The sequence below is a fragment of the Pleurodeles waltl genome, chromosome 1_1 (assembly GCF_031143425.1).
Source record: "Pleurodeles waltl isolate 20211129_DDA chromosome 1_1, aPleWal1.hap1.20221129, whole genome shotgun sequence".
In the NCBI taxonomy this organism is placed as follows: domain Eukaryota; kingdom Metazoa; phylum Chordata; class Amphibia; order Caudata; family Salamandridae; genus Pleurodeles; species Pleurodeles waltl.
In genome coordinates, this window is record NC_090436.1 from 184006779 (window position 1) to 184022460 (window position 15682).

Consider the following 15682-nt stretch of genomic DNA (forward strand, 5'->3'; position numbering starts at 1 on the left):
GGCACACATTTAAAAAAAAAAAAAAAAAAAAGCTCTCTCAGCCCCGCCTATGATTGATTAATCAATCATTAAAAATTCCACTAATATTTATTCATAATACAGTTTCAATCATCTTCAGCTTCTTGCATTTCAATTTCTCCACAAACCTAATCTTATCATAAACCCGAGCCTTAACATCCTCCATCAAGATATTTTGTATTTTCCTTTTCTTTTGAAATGTTGCTTATGCCTTCTTCACACACCCACAATTTGAACGCTGTTTAAAGCAAATTATCTCAAGCAAAAGAATTTTAGCAGAAGAATAGCACACATTATACATAAAGAAATAATAGTTAATAGGGTCAGTATTTAATAAGCCAACGTGAGCAGGGACCATATCTACACACCTTTTTATTGCCTTTCCCATGGTCTCCTCTTACCCTGCACGTTCAGTGCATAAGGTTTGTTGAACTTGACTGCTGATATTAATGCCTTACACTGTTGTTCTATGCAGTGATTGCTGTGTGTCATATGATAAAATGTGTTCACTACTCCTGTCACAGCCATCAGTGTTTGCACGCTTCCAGCATGTATTGCATCCATTGTGTTTTTCTTTTTTGGTCTTCTTTTTAAAGAATAAAAAATTAAAAACATAAATAATGGGATTCGTCTTTTCCTTAGAACACCCTCATCAATACTATTAAACCATTCACCAACCTGCGAGAACCCATTTTCAATCTTGCTGAACCGCACACAAATTGATTCCCGTGCTCTTTTTGATGTCGAAAATATGATTAATAATAAACATACTAATATCAGGGATAAGGGTGAAAAATTATAGACCCGTCAACACATAGCAGACTCCACCTTCTTTCGTGAGAGTAACATCTAATGTTAGACTGTTTTGCATACTCATCACACAGAGAGCAATAAACTCTCCTTTTATTTTACTTAGTGCTCCTGCAATATTAGTAGCCAGTAGTTCAGCCAAAGTATTCAACCTACTAATTTTCACATCATTCAAAGTACACCACTAGGAGGAGTCAAAACACCAAACACATTTATCAACACTTGTACAAAATCACATTTTGATCTTTTAAGATCCATATCACACCTTTCACTCGTCTCATTCACTTGATACACATACAGAAAAACCAATGCAAAATAGCAGCTTACCATTCCTTTATGTGGAAGATTAAAACATGCAGTCTAACCTCAAACATAATAAATTAATCTCAGAATTGGTTCTTCCCCAATCAAACACTCAATATCAACTACATAACTCACACTGCACTCACTCTTACCAACAAATTAAATTGACTCAGCCTGATTAGGTATCTCCAGCACCATACACATTACACCTTTCTCGTCTTGTTCCACTCTCAGTCTAGGATATATCCATGAAAGTCTGAATTTCCCTTCAGCCTTCTTTTTCTAGTTTAATCTCTTTTGCTTCTTCCCAATTTCAACTAATTCTTACATTTCTCTCCTTGAACTCATGCGCAACATCATTCAATTTACAAACAAGCTGGTTGTTAGTGTTATAGGTTTTCAAATTTGCATGCATAAATGAACTCAAATGATTAGCAATAGATTTTAAACCATCAGTTTCAGTGAGATCTTCCAAGGAGACGCTGTAGTCTATAGTTTACGTTTGCATAATTTGACAAAAAGATTTAAGGGGACACTATTTAAAATTGTATAAAAACATATTGCTACGTGTCAACTTTGTGTCTGTTATGCTATTATATGCAGTGGTTAACTCTTCCCTCGTTCGTAGGAGAATCATATCTAGCTGGTGAAATCAAACACAACAGTAAGCCAACTAAAAACACTATTAGCAAAACTAAAACTATACAAAAATGTAAGCAATATCTTTACTTACCAGTTGCTGTGCTTCTTCCATAAAACACTAAACAAAAAACAAAAATAAAGTTTAACCCCTTATTTTAAAGGTACCAAATCAAAAACATCAGAAAACCCATGCTTTCTTTTAAAAGAAAGATTTAGTTTATTGACTTGGTCCACGTGTTGAGAATTCACAGAGACCCTTAAATCTTTGGATACTCAAGGTACAAAACATAACAGACTCTAGTTATGGACTTATATGCAAAAAATCTAGTTTGATCGAAAGAAGAAATAGTTCTCTTTTTTTATACTCAATAATTTATGGCGGTTCATCTTCAAAAATAAAATTGGCAACTTGTTAGTACACAGACTTCCAACACACAATACTGTAGTAGAATCCACCCCTGCATACATCGGTGGTCTCAATGGGCCAAGTAGGGGTTGCCTTCAAATCAGTGGATGGAAAGGTCTCACCCACATCATTGTGGCATGCTTGATCTTTGGCTAGTCCACCCCACTTGGAAAGGGCAGTACCATCAAGGCGGTGTCAACCTTGCAATGAGGGAGCTCAGACATAACAATACTAGACAACTGTAGGATACGGAAAACAGCCTCACTGTAAACCTTGAGGGATTTTCTTTATTCTGAGGGTACACTATGCAGGGTAAAATCATTTCTCATGAATAAAGTTCAGATATTATGCCTCAGTCACCCTTGTGGCAACATGTCTAAGACTATGAATATGCCCCAGCAGGGTGTCGGGCATTCATCAGAACAACAGAAAAGGATTCATACTTTCCCTGCTCCTACCTACTAATGAACATGTTTTTTGTCAAAACAAGACACTAAAATATACCTGACCTCGGTAATGACAAAGTGGATATAGAAGATTAAAAAAAAAAAAAAAATCACTACATTGCACACTTATGAAATTGTGGATAGCTTGGATGAGACTTGATTCATGTGGAACAAAACATCATGACCAAGGGGGACCCAAATATTCACTAGCACATTAAGCACTACACTTTTTCTCGACCAGAAAACTTCACCAAGTGCAATATGCTCCACCAATTACCTGAATCCACTCTCACAACATTAGACTTAACCTCTACAATTTGAAAATGTCCACTGCAACCTTTCTTGCGCCCTCACACCACAAACATTCATTAGTACCATGCATGAGATCATATCTGCTTTTGTACTTTCATTGATGACTTAAAATCTTATTTTGCAACCCTTAACTCAGAATTTCCCCTTCCCTACACTCTGCTTACATTATCTCAGGATGTACTTCAGTCCCAATCACTCTTCCCTTTAATAACTAGAAAGGTGTCAAGTCAGTGACTGAGTTGGGAGTAGTTCAGTGAGCCCATATCTTTCCCTTGAGGACCCCTTTCAAAGAACACTACCATTCACCACCTGCTGCATGCAACCTTTAACCAATTTACTTATGCTCCCACCTAACCCATTAGCCTGGGGCAAATAAAGTTATCTTCAACGAATGACACCCATGCTCTTCAGAAACTCTTGCATCAATGTGGAGGTAAACTGCACCATAATTATTGGCTACAATACAATCAGTGAATGAGTGGTAACAGTGCTGACACGATCAGCAGAAATCCATTTACTGGTGTAATCCACTAGCATGATACATTTTTCAAAAAGGGTGTAGTAGATTGAAAGGACCCACAATGTCCAAACCCAGCCTATTCCAAGGTTTGAGTGGTACATCCACCGGTGACATTGGAACCTTTGTGACAATTTAACTTTTATCACAACTGACACATTGCAAGCAATCCTTTCCCATAAACTCTTCCATATGATTCGTACGAGGTCACCAATAATGTTTTGTAACTCTTGCTCTGGTCTTCTTACTGCCTAAATGACCCTCATGGGCCAAATTTACAAGTGTTTCACGTATACTTCCAGGCAGCATTAACCAGAGACCTCTGCATAACAAATCTTCTTCCAGCGATAACTCATTCTGGACCAACTAAAAACTCATCTTCAGAGAGATTTTGCAACTCCGGCCACCCCTTGATTGTGCATTCACAAATTTTACCCAAAGTAACACCCATTTCCAAAGTTTCTACCCTCTCTTTCTTGGTAAAAGCGCTTTCTCACACCAACAACACACAACTGCCTTCAGTAGTATAATTAGGGTCATTCACTGGTAACAGGGACAGACAATCTGCCATATGGTTAAGTGATTCAGCAATATACGCAACTTGAAAATCAGGCTCTGGACACCTTCAGTCCATCTACTGATCCTTGGTTGGTCACGGTGTTGCTCCCCTTCCAAAAAACAACAACTTACAAACAGCTTGTGATCCGTTCTCACAGCAAAAGGCAAGCCCCACATAAACAAAAACATGGAAAATGTTGAATGCCCCAGTGTTAGAAATGGGGTCTTTGGTTGGCAGTCAGGTTACACCCTGTCCAAGCAAGGACCCTCACTCTAGTCAGGGTAAATCACACACAATCCAAATTATCCTGTGCCCACCCTATGGTAGCTTGGCACTGAGCAGTCAGGCTTAACTTAGAAGGCAATGTGTAAAGTATTTGTGCAATAAATTATACAATAACACAATATAGCACCACAAAAATACACCACACAGTGTTTAGAAAAATATATAATATCTATCTGGATATTTGCAGGTCAAAACGATAAAAGATGCAATAAGAAAATGTAAAGATATCACTGGAAAGTGATAAAAAGTGTCTTAAGTCTTTTAAAAGCAAACAAAGTCTCTTTCAAGCACAAAGTACCTGGTTTAAGTGAAAAAATCTCTGCAAAGGGGCGCAGAGGAGGAGATGCATGGAAAATGGTGTGTGCGTCGGTTTCGCCCCTTCACACACGGACTTGCGTCGTTATTTTCCACGCGGGGAAGACGTTGCGTCAATTTCCGGTGCACGGACGGGCCTCCTCTTCGGGTTGTGGTGTTTTCAGACGCTCCGCGGTCTGTGCGTGGAATCCTTTGCTTGTTGGCAAGCTCTGCGTCGTTCCGGTGGGTGATGCGGGGACATTTCTCCCTTGCGGCAGGCGCTGCATCGATTTCCCCTCTGGGAGTCGGGTGGCGTCGTTCCAGGACGGCTGTGCGTCGATCTGGTGGGCCGTGCGTCAAAGTTCCGGTCGCATCGCAGGCGCTGCGTCGATCTTTTCCTTGTGAAGTCGATCGGCGTCTTCCTAGGTCGGCGTGCGGTGAAATTTTCACCGCAGCACAAGCTGTGCGTCTAATTTTTCACAGCACAAGGAGTCGAGTTGCAAGAGAGAAGTCTTTTTGGTCCTGAGACTTCAGAGAACAGGAGGCTAGCTCTATCCAAGCCCTTGGAGAGCACTTCTGCAGCAAAGCAAGAGAGCAGCAAGACAGCAGGGCAACAGCAAGGCAGCAGTCCTCTGTAGAAAGCAGTCAGGTGAGTCGTTTAGGCAGCCAGGCAGTTCTTCTTGTCAGGGTGCAGGTTCTGGTTCAGGTTTCTTCTCCAGGAAGTGTCTGAGGTGGTAGGGCAGAGGCCCTGTTTTATACCCAAATGTCCCTTTGAAGTGGGGGAGACTTCAAAGAGTGGCTTAGAAGTGCACCAGGTCCCCTTTCAGTTCAATCCTGTCTGCCAGGGTCCAAGTAGGGGGTGTGGCAGTCCTTTGTGTGAGAGCAGGCCCTCCACCCTCCCAGCCCAGGAAGACCCATTCAAAAGGCAGATGTATGCAAGTGAGGCTGAGTTCCCTGTGTTTGGGGTGTGTCTGAGTGAATGCACATGGAGCTGTCAACTAAACCCAGCCAGACGTGGATTGTAAGGCACAGAAAGATTTAAGTGCAGAGAAATGCTCACGTTCTAAAAGCGGCATTTCTAAAATAGTAATATTAAATCCAACTTCACCAGTCAGCAGGATTTTGTATTACCATTCTGGCCATACTAAATATGACCTTCCTACTCCTTTCAGATCAGCAGCTACCACTTCAACAATGTATGAGGGCAGCCCCAATGCTAGCCTATGAAGGGAGTAGGCCTTCACAGTAGTGTAAAACGAATTTAGGAGTTTTACACTACCAGGACATGTAAACTACACAGGTACATGTCCTGCCTTTTACCCTCACCGCACCCTGCTCTAGGGGTTACCTACGGCACACATTAGGGGTGACTTATCTGTAGAAAAAGGGGAGTTTTAGGCTTGGCAAGTACTTTTAAATGCCAAGTCGAAGTGACAGTGAAACTGCACACACAGGCCTTGCAATGGCAGGCCTGAGACAAGGTAAAGGGGCTACTAAAGTGGGTGGCACAACCAGTGCTGCAGGCCCATTAGTAGCATTTCATCTACAGGCCCTGGGCACATATAGTGCACTCTACTAGGGACTTATAAGTAAATCAAATAGTCCACTTTGGTGTGATCCAAGGTTACCATGTTTAACCTGTTCTGTGCCTTGGACGAGGTGACCTCGTCCAAGGCTACAGTTCCCGTGTGCCTTGGACGAGGTCACCTCGTCTAAGGCACTGGAACTTGGGGGAGAGCTAGCGCGCCCCCCCTGTGCATCCCCCTCCCCCCCAAGGCGGGGATGGAAGGGGAAGACCTTCCCCTTCCACCCCAACCCCCCCATCCCACCCCCCCCTGTGACGTCGGCGCGCGAGCGGATTTGTCACAGGGGCCTCCCCCCATCGCGCTGGAAGCTGCTTCCAGCGCGAATGAAAGAGAAATGCTCAGCATTTCTCTTTCAGTCACGTGGGGGAGGCCCGGAGGGGCTTCAAAGGGAAGGAAATGTATTTCCTTCCCTTTGAAGTCTCTCCCTGGGTTTCAAAATCTGGATTGCTTGCAATCCGACTTTTGAAACCCCACTAGACACCAGGGATTTTTTTTTTCCCTGAAAGTGACAAAAGGGAGCGACCCCTTGGGCAAGGGTCGCTCCCAGGGGAGGGGCATTTTTTTGGGAAGGTTTTTCTGCCCCCAGGGGAGGGCAGAAACCTCTAGGCACCAGGGATCTTTTTTTTTCTTTTTTCTTTTTGTTATGTATTTTTTTTTTTTTTAGGTCGGAAGCGACCCCTTAGGCAAGGGTCGCTCCCCTAGGGGGCAAATTATATTTAGGCCATTTCTGCGTCCCTTGGGGGCAGATTGGCCTATTTTGATGAGGCCAATCTGCCCCCAAGGGGGGCAGAAACCACTAGACACCAGGGAGTATTTTTTCTTTACGTGAATTTCACACAAGGGGAGCGACCCCTTAGGCAAGGGTCGCTCCCCTGGGGGGCAAATTGTATTTAGACCATTTCTGTCCCCCTTGGGGGCAGATTGGCTGATTTTAGGTCAATCGGCCCCCAAGGGGGCAGAAACCACTAGGCACCGGGGATTTGTTTTTTGGCGCCAATGTCACGCAGGGGGAGTGACCCCGTAGGCAAGGTCGCTACCGGGGGGAGGGTTTGGGGGGGCAAATTTATTTTAGGCGCCAGGGCAATTTTTTTGTTTTTGTTTTTTTAGAGATTACAAATTTATTTTAGGGCATTTCTGCCCCCCCCCCCCCCCCCGGGGGCCGGCTGAGCTAGAGGCCAAAATCCACAGGTAGGCACTTTGCAAAAAACACCTCTGTTTTCTGTGAAAAAATATGTTCTGTCACGTTGTGTTTTGGGCCATTTCCTTTCGTGGTCGCTAGGCCTACCCACAGAAGTGAGGTACCATTTTTATCGAGAGACTTAGGGGAACGCTGGGTGGAAGGACATTTGTGGCTCCTCTCAGATTCCAGAACTTTCTGTCACCGAAATGAGAGGAAAAAGTGTTTTTTTGGCCAAATTTTGATGTTTGCAAAGGATTCTGGGTAACATAACCTGATCAGAGCCCCGCAAGTCACCCCATCTTGGATTCCCCTGGGTTTCTAGTTTTAAAAAATGCGCTGGTTTGCTAGGTTTCCCCAGGTGCCGGCTGAGCTACATGCCAAAATCCACAGGTAGGCACTGTTTTTCATGAAAAAATGTGATGTGTCCACGTTGTGTTTTGGGCCATTTCCTTTCGTGGGCGCTAGTCCTACCCACACAAGTGAGGTATCATTTTTATCGGGAGACTTGGGGGAACGCTGGGTGGAAGGAAATTTGTGGCTCCTCTCTGATTCCAGAACTTTCTGTCACCAAAATGTGAGGAAAATGTGTTTTTTTTAGCCAAATTTTGAGGTTTGTAAAGGATTCTGGGTAACAAAACCTGGTCAGAGCCCCACAAGTCACCCCATCTTGGATTCCCCTAGGTCTCTAGTTTTCAGAAATGCACAGGTTTGGTAGGTTTCCCTAGGTGCCGGCTGAGCTAGAGGCCAAAATCTACAGGTAGGCACTTTGCAAAAAACAGCTCTGTTTTCTGTCAAAAAATTGGATGTGTCCACGTTGTGCTTTGGGGTATTTCCTGTCGCGGGCGCTAGTCCTACCCACACAAGTGAGGTATCATTTTTATCGGGAGACTTGGGGGAACGCTGGGTGGAAGGAAATTTGTGCCTCCTCTCAGATTCCAGAACTTTCTGCCACAGAAATGTGAGGAACATGTGTTTTTTTAGCCAGATTTTGAGGTTTGCAAAGGATTCTGGGTAACAGAACCTGGTCAGAGCCCCACAAGTCACCCCATCTTGGATTCCCCTAGGTCTCTAGTTTTCAGAAATGCACAGGTTTGGTAGGTTTCCCTAGGTGCCAGCTGAGCTAGAGGCCAAAATCTACAGGTAGGCACTTTGCAAAAAACACCTCTGTTTTCTTTAAAAAAATGGGATGTGTCCACGTTGCCTTTTGGGGCATTTCCTGTCGCGGGCGCTAGGCCTACCCACACAAGTGAGGTATCATTTTTATCGGGAGACTTGCGGGAACGCTGGGTGGAAGGAAATTTGTGCCTCCTCTCAGATTCCAGAACTTTCTGTCACAGAAATGTGAGGAACATGTGTTTTTTTAGCCAAATTTTGAGGGTTGCAAAGGATTCTGGGTAACAGAACCTGGTCAGAGCCCCACAAGTCACCCCATCCTGGATTCCCCTAGGTCTATGGTTTTAAAAAATGCACAGGTTTGGTAGGTTTCCCTAGGTCCCGGCTGAGCTAGAGGCCAAAATCTACAGGTAGGCCCTTTGCAAAAAACACCTTTGTTTTCTTTCCAAAAAATTAAATGTGTCCACGTTGCGTTTTGGGGCGTTTCCTGTCGCGGGCGCTAGGCCTACCCACACAAGTGAGGTATCATTTTTATCGGGAGACTTGGGGGAACATAAATTAGCAAAACAAGTGTTATTGCCCCTTGTCTTTCTCTACATTTTTTCTTTCCAAATATAGGAGAGTGTGTAAAAAAGACATCTATTTGAGAAATGCCCTGTAATTCACATGCTAGTATGGTCACCCCGGAATTCAGAGATGTGCAAATAACCACTGCTCCTCAACACCTTATCTTGTGCCCTTTTTGGAAATACAAAGGTTTTCTTGATAGCTATTTTTTCTCTTTATATTTCAGCAAATGAATTGCTGTATACCCGGTATAGAATGAAAACGCACTGCAGGGTGCAGCTCATTTATTGGCTCTGGCTACCTAGGGTTCTTGATGAACCTACAAGCCCTATATATCCCCGCAACCAGAGGAGTCCAGCAGACGTAACGGTATATTGCTTTTGAAAATCTGACATTGCAGGAAAACGTTACAGAGTAAAACGTAGAGAAAAATTGATGTTTTTTTCACCTCAATTTCACTAATTTTCTTTTTCAGTTGTTATTTTCTGTAGGAAACCCATGTAGGATCTACACAAATGACCCCTTGCTGAATTCAGAATTTTGTCTACTTTTCAGAAATGTTTAGGTTTCTGGGATCCAGCATTGGTTTCATGCCCATTTCTGTCACTGACTGGAAGGAGGCTGAAAGCACAAAAAATTGTAAAAATGGGGTATGTCCCAGTAAAATGCCAAATTTGTGTTGAGAAATTGGGTTTTCTGATTCAAGTCTGCCTGTTCCTGAAAGCTGGGAAGCTGGTGAGTTTAGCACTGCAAACCCCTTGTTGATGCCATTTTCAGGGGAAAAACCACAAGCCTTCTTCTGCGGCCAACTAAATTTTCACTGTATTTTGGCTAATTTCTTGGCCTCCTTCAGGGGAACCCACAAAGTCTGGGTACCTCTAGAATCCCTAGGATGTTGGAAAAAAAGGACGCAAATTTGGCTTGGCTAGCTTATCTAGACAAAAAGTTATGAGGGCATAAGTACGAACTGCCCCAAATAGGCAAAAAAAGGCCTGGCACAGGAGGGGGAAAAGGCCTGGCAGCGAAGGGGTTAAAGGGAGAGAGCATATGCACTTTAGCACTGGTTAGCAGTGGTAAAGTGTGCAGAGTCTAAAAACCAGCAAAAACAGTGTCCAAACAAGTGGAGGGAGGCAGGCAAAAAGTTAGGGATGACCACCCTAAGGCTGTCAGGTCTAACACCCAGTTGCACCCAAGTGCTTCTGTTTCAACATTGGAATAACACTCTTCTGCCCCTTCAATGCCCTGGAGGCAAATGCCAAAACTCTTTCCACAGCGTTTTCTTTCTGAGACAGCACCGTTCCCTAACCCTTCAAACTCACACCAGTGGTTAGTGTTGTCTTCTTAAAAACATTAAGATGACCTAATGTCGTTAACTTCCTAATACACGATTTTACCAGTTTGCAAGCTTCAGGACATTCTTGTGAACACAAAAATGTCTCAGTTTCTTTTCTTTTTTTTAGAAGCTGGCTGATTGGATGGACCAAACTTGCAAAATTCTGAATAAACTTATTATAATACTCAGCTAACCCAAGTAAAGAATGTGCCTTATTCTAGTTGCTTGGCGTTGTTTGGCTCAGGTGCATTCACAGTGGATTCATCAAGATCTGGCTTGGGACTGGTCCCTTCACTAGAGATAGTGTGCCCTAGATGAGATATAGTATCTAGACAAATATTGCATTTTGTTTTTCTTTAAAACTAGGCCATGTTCCTGCAACCTAGTTAAAACATTGAATAATGTAGCATAATGTTCCTCCCCATTATAATCATCCTAAAATACCTTTACACTTTCAATGCCTTCTAAAACCTTGAGGATTACTCTCTGAAACATGCCATGGTGGATGCTAGTCCAAACGTGTATAAAACGATACGCTCCTAACAACATATTGTAGGAAGCTGGCTATGTATATATTATACCAAAGTGAGGTAAAGTGTGCACAGAGTCCAGGGGTTCCCCAGAGGCTAAAGTAGATAATACTAATACTCTCTTTTTTGGTAGTGTGGTCAAGCAGGTAGGCTTATAGAGGGTGTTGCAAAGCATTTGTTGTACACGCACAGTCAAGAAATGAGGAACACACTCAATGACTAACTCCAGTCCAATGTTTTATGTATATAAATATATATTGTTGCTTTACTTCTAGAACCAAAAGGATCTGTGTTGCGGGTAAGTACGGTTTCAAGAATGTATCACTTTCAAGTATCAAATGCAGTTTGTTTGTAATTCACAGTTAAAACAGTTTTCAGGTAAGTAACATTTTCAATATCAAAAGTAGACAGCACAATTTTCATTGAAGGCAATGCAGTCCTGGGGGCACAAAGTACATACACAGTTTACAGGTCCCAGTCGTCGGGGTTTAAGGTGTCCACAAGGCAAAATTTAGGAAGGCATCAAGGGTGCACCACCAGTAACACAGAGCCAGCAGGCCGCAGAGGTCGAAGTTGGTGTTGGGCGGCTAATGGAATCCTATGGAGATGGGGGTGTGCTCAAATGAGAACAGTTTGCAAATAAATCCCTGCAGGGTTGGATCACGGGCCCGAGGGGGTTTAGATCAGGGGGTCCACATGTCAGTACCAAACACACCATCAGAGGCACAGGGGAGGCCAGTTGCAGGGTGCAAATACAGCGTCGGGCACCCAATGCTTTTCAATGAGGAACTCCAGGTTCACAAAAAGGCTGCAGGCTTGGTCCAGGTAAGTCGGCTGAAAAAGACCAATGCCTGGACAGGTAAGTAGATGGTCCTCTGGATATTGATGGACCATCGGCTGGGTTCCCCAAGGCCAGGGGGCTGCAGGTGCAAGGGTACCTTTAGGCGTTGGGTATCTTCATTGGATTCAAGCTGCAGGTGTTGTCGTAGAGGCCAGGAGGGGTCATCCCGGGGTGGGCTAGAGGTCAGAATCTGGGAACTCTTTCTGGTCTGGTGGGCCATCTGGCTCGGGCCGTGGGCTTCGGACGCAGAGTATGCAGGACTTGGGGATCTGGAGTTGGAGGTTTCCTTGTGGACAGGGCCCCTGTCCTCAAAAGTTCTTGGTCCTTAGGTAGGCAGGCAGTCTTCTGGGGGTTTGTAGAGGTTGCTGGTCCTGCAGGACAAGCCGCCTTCTTGTAGCAGGAATCTTGAAGCTGCAGACAGGCCAGTAGGGCTGGGGCCAAATCGGTTGTCATCTGGAGTCTTCAATGCTGGTACGGCTTTTTAGTCCTTCGTCTTTAAGATCGCCAGGAATCTGAAGAGCAAGGTTCAGGGGTGCCCCTAAATACTAGATCTAGGGGCGTTACAGGAGTCAGAGGGCAGTAGGCTACTGACCCTGTGGGTGGCTACACCCTTCCTGTGCTCACTTTTTTTGCGGAGGGGGTCAATACCTAACCCTGTTTTCTGTCTATCGCCAAAACAAGCTGGAGGATTGTGCCAGGAGCGGTTCACTTCAGCTCTCTGCACCCTAGGGGTGGTCCTAGCTGCGGTGGGCACTCCTCCTGGTGTTTACTAATTTTCCTGCTGGACCTGCCGCCAAAAATGGGACGTGGTCCAGGGGCTAAGCATCTCCACTAGCTGGAGTGCCCTGAGGCAGTAGAACAAAAGGCAGGGGCTTTTGAGGCTCACTGCCAAATGTTGCTGTTCCTGCAGGGGTAGGTGTTAAGCACTTCCACCCAGGCCAGGTTTTGTCTATGACTCCTGAGATTATAAAGGTTCATGGGGTCAAAAGCATGTCTGGTGGTGGCAGGCTGGCATAGACCGGTCAGCCACACACACACACAAACACAGATGGGTGAATCAAAGAAGGGTATCTGTGTGCATTTTTCTATAAATCCAACACTAACATCAGTGTGGGTTTATTGAGCTGAGAAGTTTGATACCAAACTTCCCAGTCTTCAGTGAAGCCATCATGGAGCTGTGGAGTTTGTAATGACAAACTCCCAGCCCATGTACTCAATATGGCTACACTGCACTTACAATGTCTAAGAAAGGGCTTAGACACTGTAGGGGCATCTTGCTCATGCAGCTATGCCCTCACCTGTGGTGTAGTGCACCCTGACTTAGGGCTGTAAGGCCTGCTAGAGGGGTGACACCTATGCAAAGGCAGTGGTTTGTGGGCATGGCACCCAGGGAGGGGTGCCATGTCAACTTTACCTTTTACCCCCCACCAACACACCCAATCTGCAATGGCAATGTGCATGTGTTTGGTGAGGGGTCCCTCAGGGTGGCACAATACATGCTGCAGCCCTTAGGGACCCTCTCTGGCCACAGCACCCTTGGTACCACTGGCACCGTTTACAAGGGACTTAGTTGTGTGCCAGTTGTGGAAGTAATGGTACAGTTTAGGGAAATAGCACAGGTGCTGGGGCCTGGTTAGCATGATCCCAGCACACAGTCAGGTTAGCATCAGATATCAGGCAAAAAGTGGAGGGGGTGACCATGCCAAAAGGGGCACTTTCCTACACATATGACATAGCAAAATAAGTTAAATGACTGGATTCTTTACCTAGCACCACCTGGTGACATGCAGCTGACAAGTCCATAAAAAAGAATAGTTGAGCCGCCTGCAATAATAATTCCTCTCCAATAAGAGGTAGCGGTTGCCTTTCTACCTACATGTTCATGGAGCTCTATACACACCCTGATATTTTTCTGATAATCCTTAAGTGATAATACCACTGAGGCCAACCAGTCTGAAACTTCAATCTGTTCTATCACCTCAGCTTTCAGCAACCTTCCCAATTCTTGTTCCAAACAACCGAGCATCGAATGAGGAATCTTTTGAACCTTATGCACAACAGGTTTGGCACCACTTTTGAGCAAAATACAATGTTCAGTTCAAAACCGTTCAGTTGACCTAATTTGTCCTTGAACACCTCATGAAATTTAGTCACAATGTCCTCATCTTTGATGCCTCCACCCATGTAAACTGTCACTTTTTTTTAGCCATATAAACATTTCCTCATGACTCTCTACCTTTGAAATTTATCAACAAAGTGACACACCCATTCAGGGCTATTTTAGCACCCTTGTACCCGAACGGTTTAATGTCAAGTTTCTTGAGTTCAATACCATCTCTACCATACATGATTTCCCAAATGCGGTCCGCTACCAAAGTACATGGGGATCCTAAGTCTGCCTGGACAGATATTTCTGTCATGACCCTACTCCCTCGTGCTACAGCACGCTCGTGCGCAATGCTACAGTACACAGCATTTGATAGACTCATGACATTGTGTTTCTCCGTGGTGCCCTTTTGCACTAGGGTGTTTGTATTAATGGTTCACTTTGTTTGAGATGTTAAAGTGCAGTTGGTTGAACCAAATTATGTGAAAGAACATTGTTTTGTTTTCTAAGTAATCACAAAGTGCTATGGGCATATGGCATGATGACTCATCCCTAGGTACACAGCGGCAAAGCGGAAGAAAACATGACTCATCCTTGATTAATCACCACCACGCTTTATGTACATATTGCAAACAAACATGATGAATCACCCTTGATTAATAATCACCACCTGTTATGTACATATTACAAACACAGGATGACTCATCCCTAGGTACATGAGCAATTAAGACACTCACAAGGAAAACAACAAATGGTGACTCACACCCTCAACCAGACTATATAAACCAAACGTTTCATTGTGCTCGTTCTTGGCTTCATCTCTGCTCCTTACCTGAATCTCCTTCCTCCTGCAGCCAGGCAACTGACTTTTTCTCCTTCAACCGGCGTCCATCTTCAGCATGGGTTCCCTGGGTGACACGTCTCCCGTCAACCATCCTACACGCAACCTAGGCTCTACTCCTCCCGACTTGCAGGAAAAAGGACAACTCAGTTGTAACTAAGAGGTGTACTTGCATTCTGCAAGGTTTGATGAACAACTACCCAGCATGTACTCGATATGGCTTATTTGGTCTTTTTTTATAAAAAACGATTGACTATATAACTGAAAATCTTTTGGTGAAGGTCTTGCAAGAAAGACTGAGTAGTACCAGAAACCTGGAGCGCTTAAATTGACTGTTTTGTGTTGTTTGCAAGCAATTGACTCTTGAACAAATCCTGATTTATATGTTTCAAAAATAATTGATTGTTGTTGCTAACCAAGACTTTCTTGGCTGTTGTGAAGAAACAGACGCCCAGATTTGGCAAAAGACTACAGTATACTGTCTTTGAGAACTTTGTTCGCTCTATGTGCTGTATGGGACAAAAGTCATTATAGGCGATGAAAGCCCATGCTGACATTTTAGGTACTCTGAACTGTATGTCCTTTGACATGTTATATTTTGTGGCCTAAAATAAAAGCTGTGTTCAGAAGAGCCTACATGCTAGTAAACTAATTGTGCCTCTTTTTACAAACCTGATCCCATGCTGGAGTCCTTCTAACCAAGGGGACCCGATGCCTGTTACAACACATCCGGTCCACCCATCTCTGCCTTGATAAGGAGGAGTGCTGAGACCTGAGTAGTTTCTATTTTCTCCAAACCCCCTTTTCTTTGGGGCCTCACCTGGTGCAGCACTTAGCTAAAAGAATCACTGCAATCGCGGCCAGGCCGTAGAGGGTGTTGGGGCCATATTCACCCCATCGGAACAACCTCCGGCGAGTGGCTAGTGACAATTTCCTCGTCTCTTACTAAAATCTCAGGCATGATAAGTTTCCCTTAGTAATAGTTTTCCATA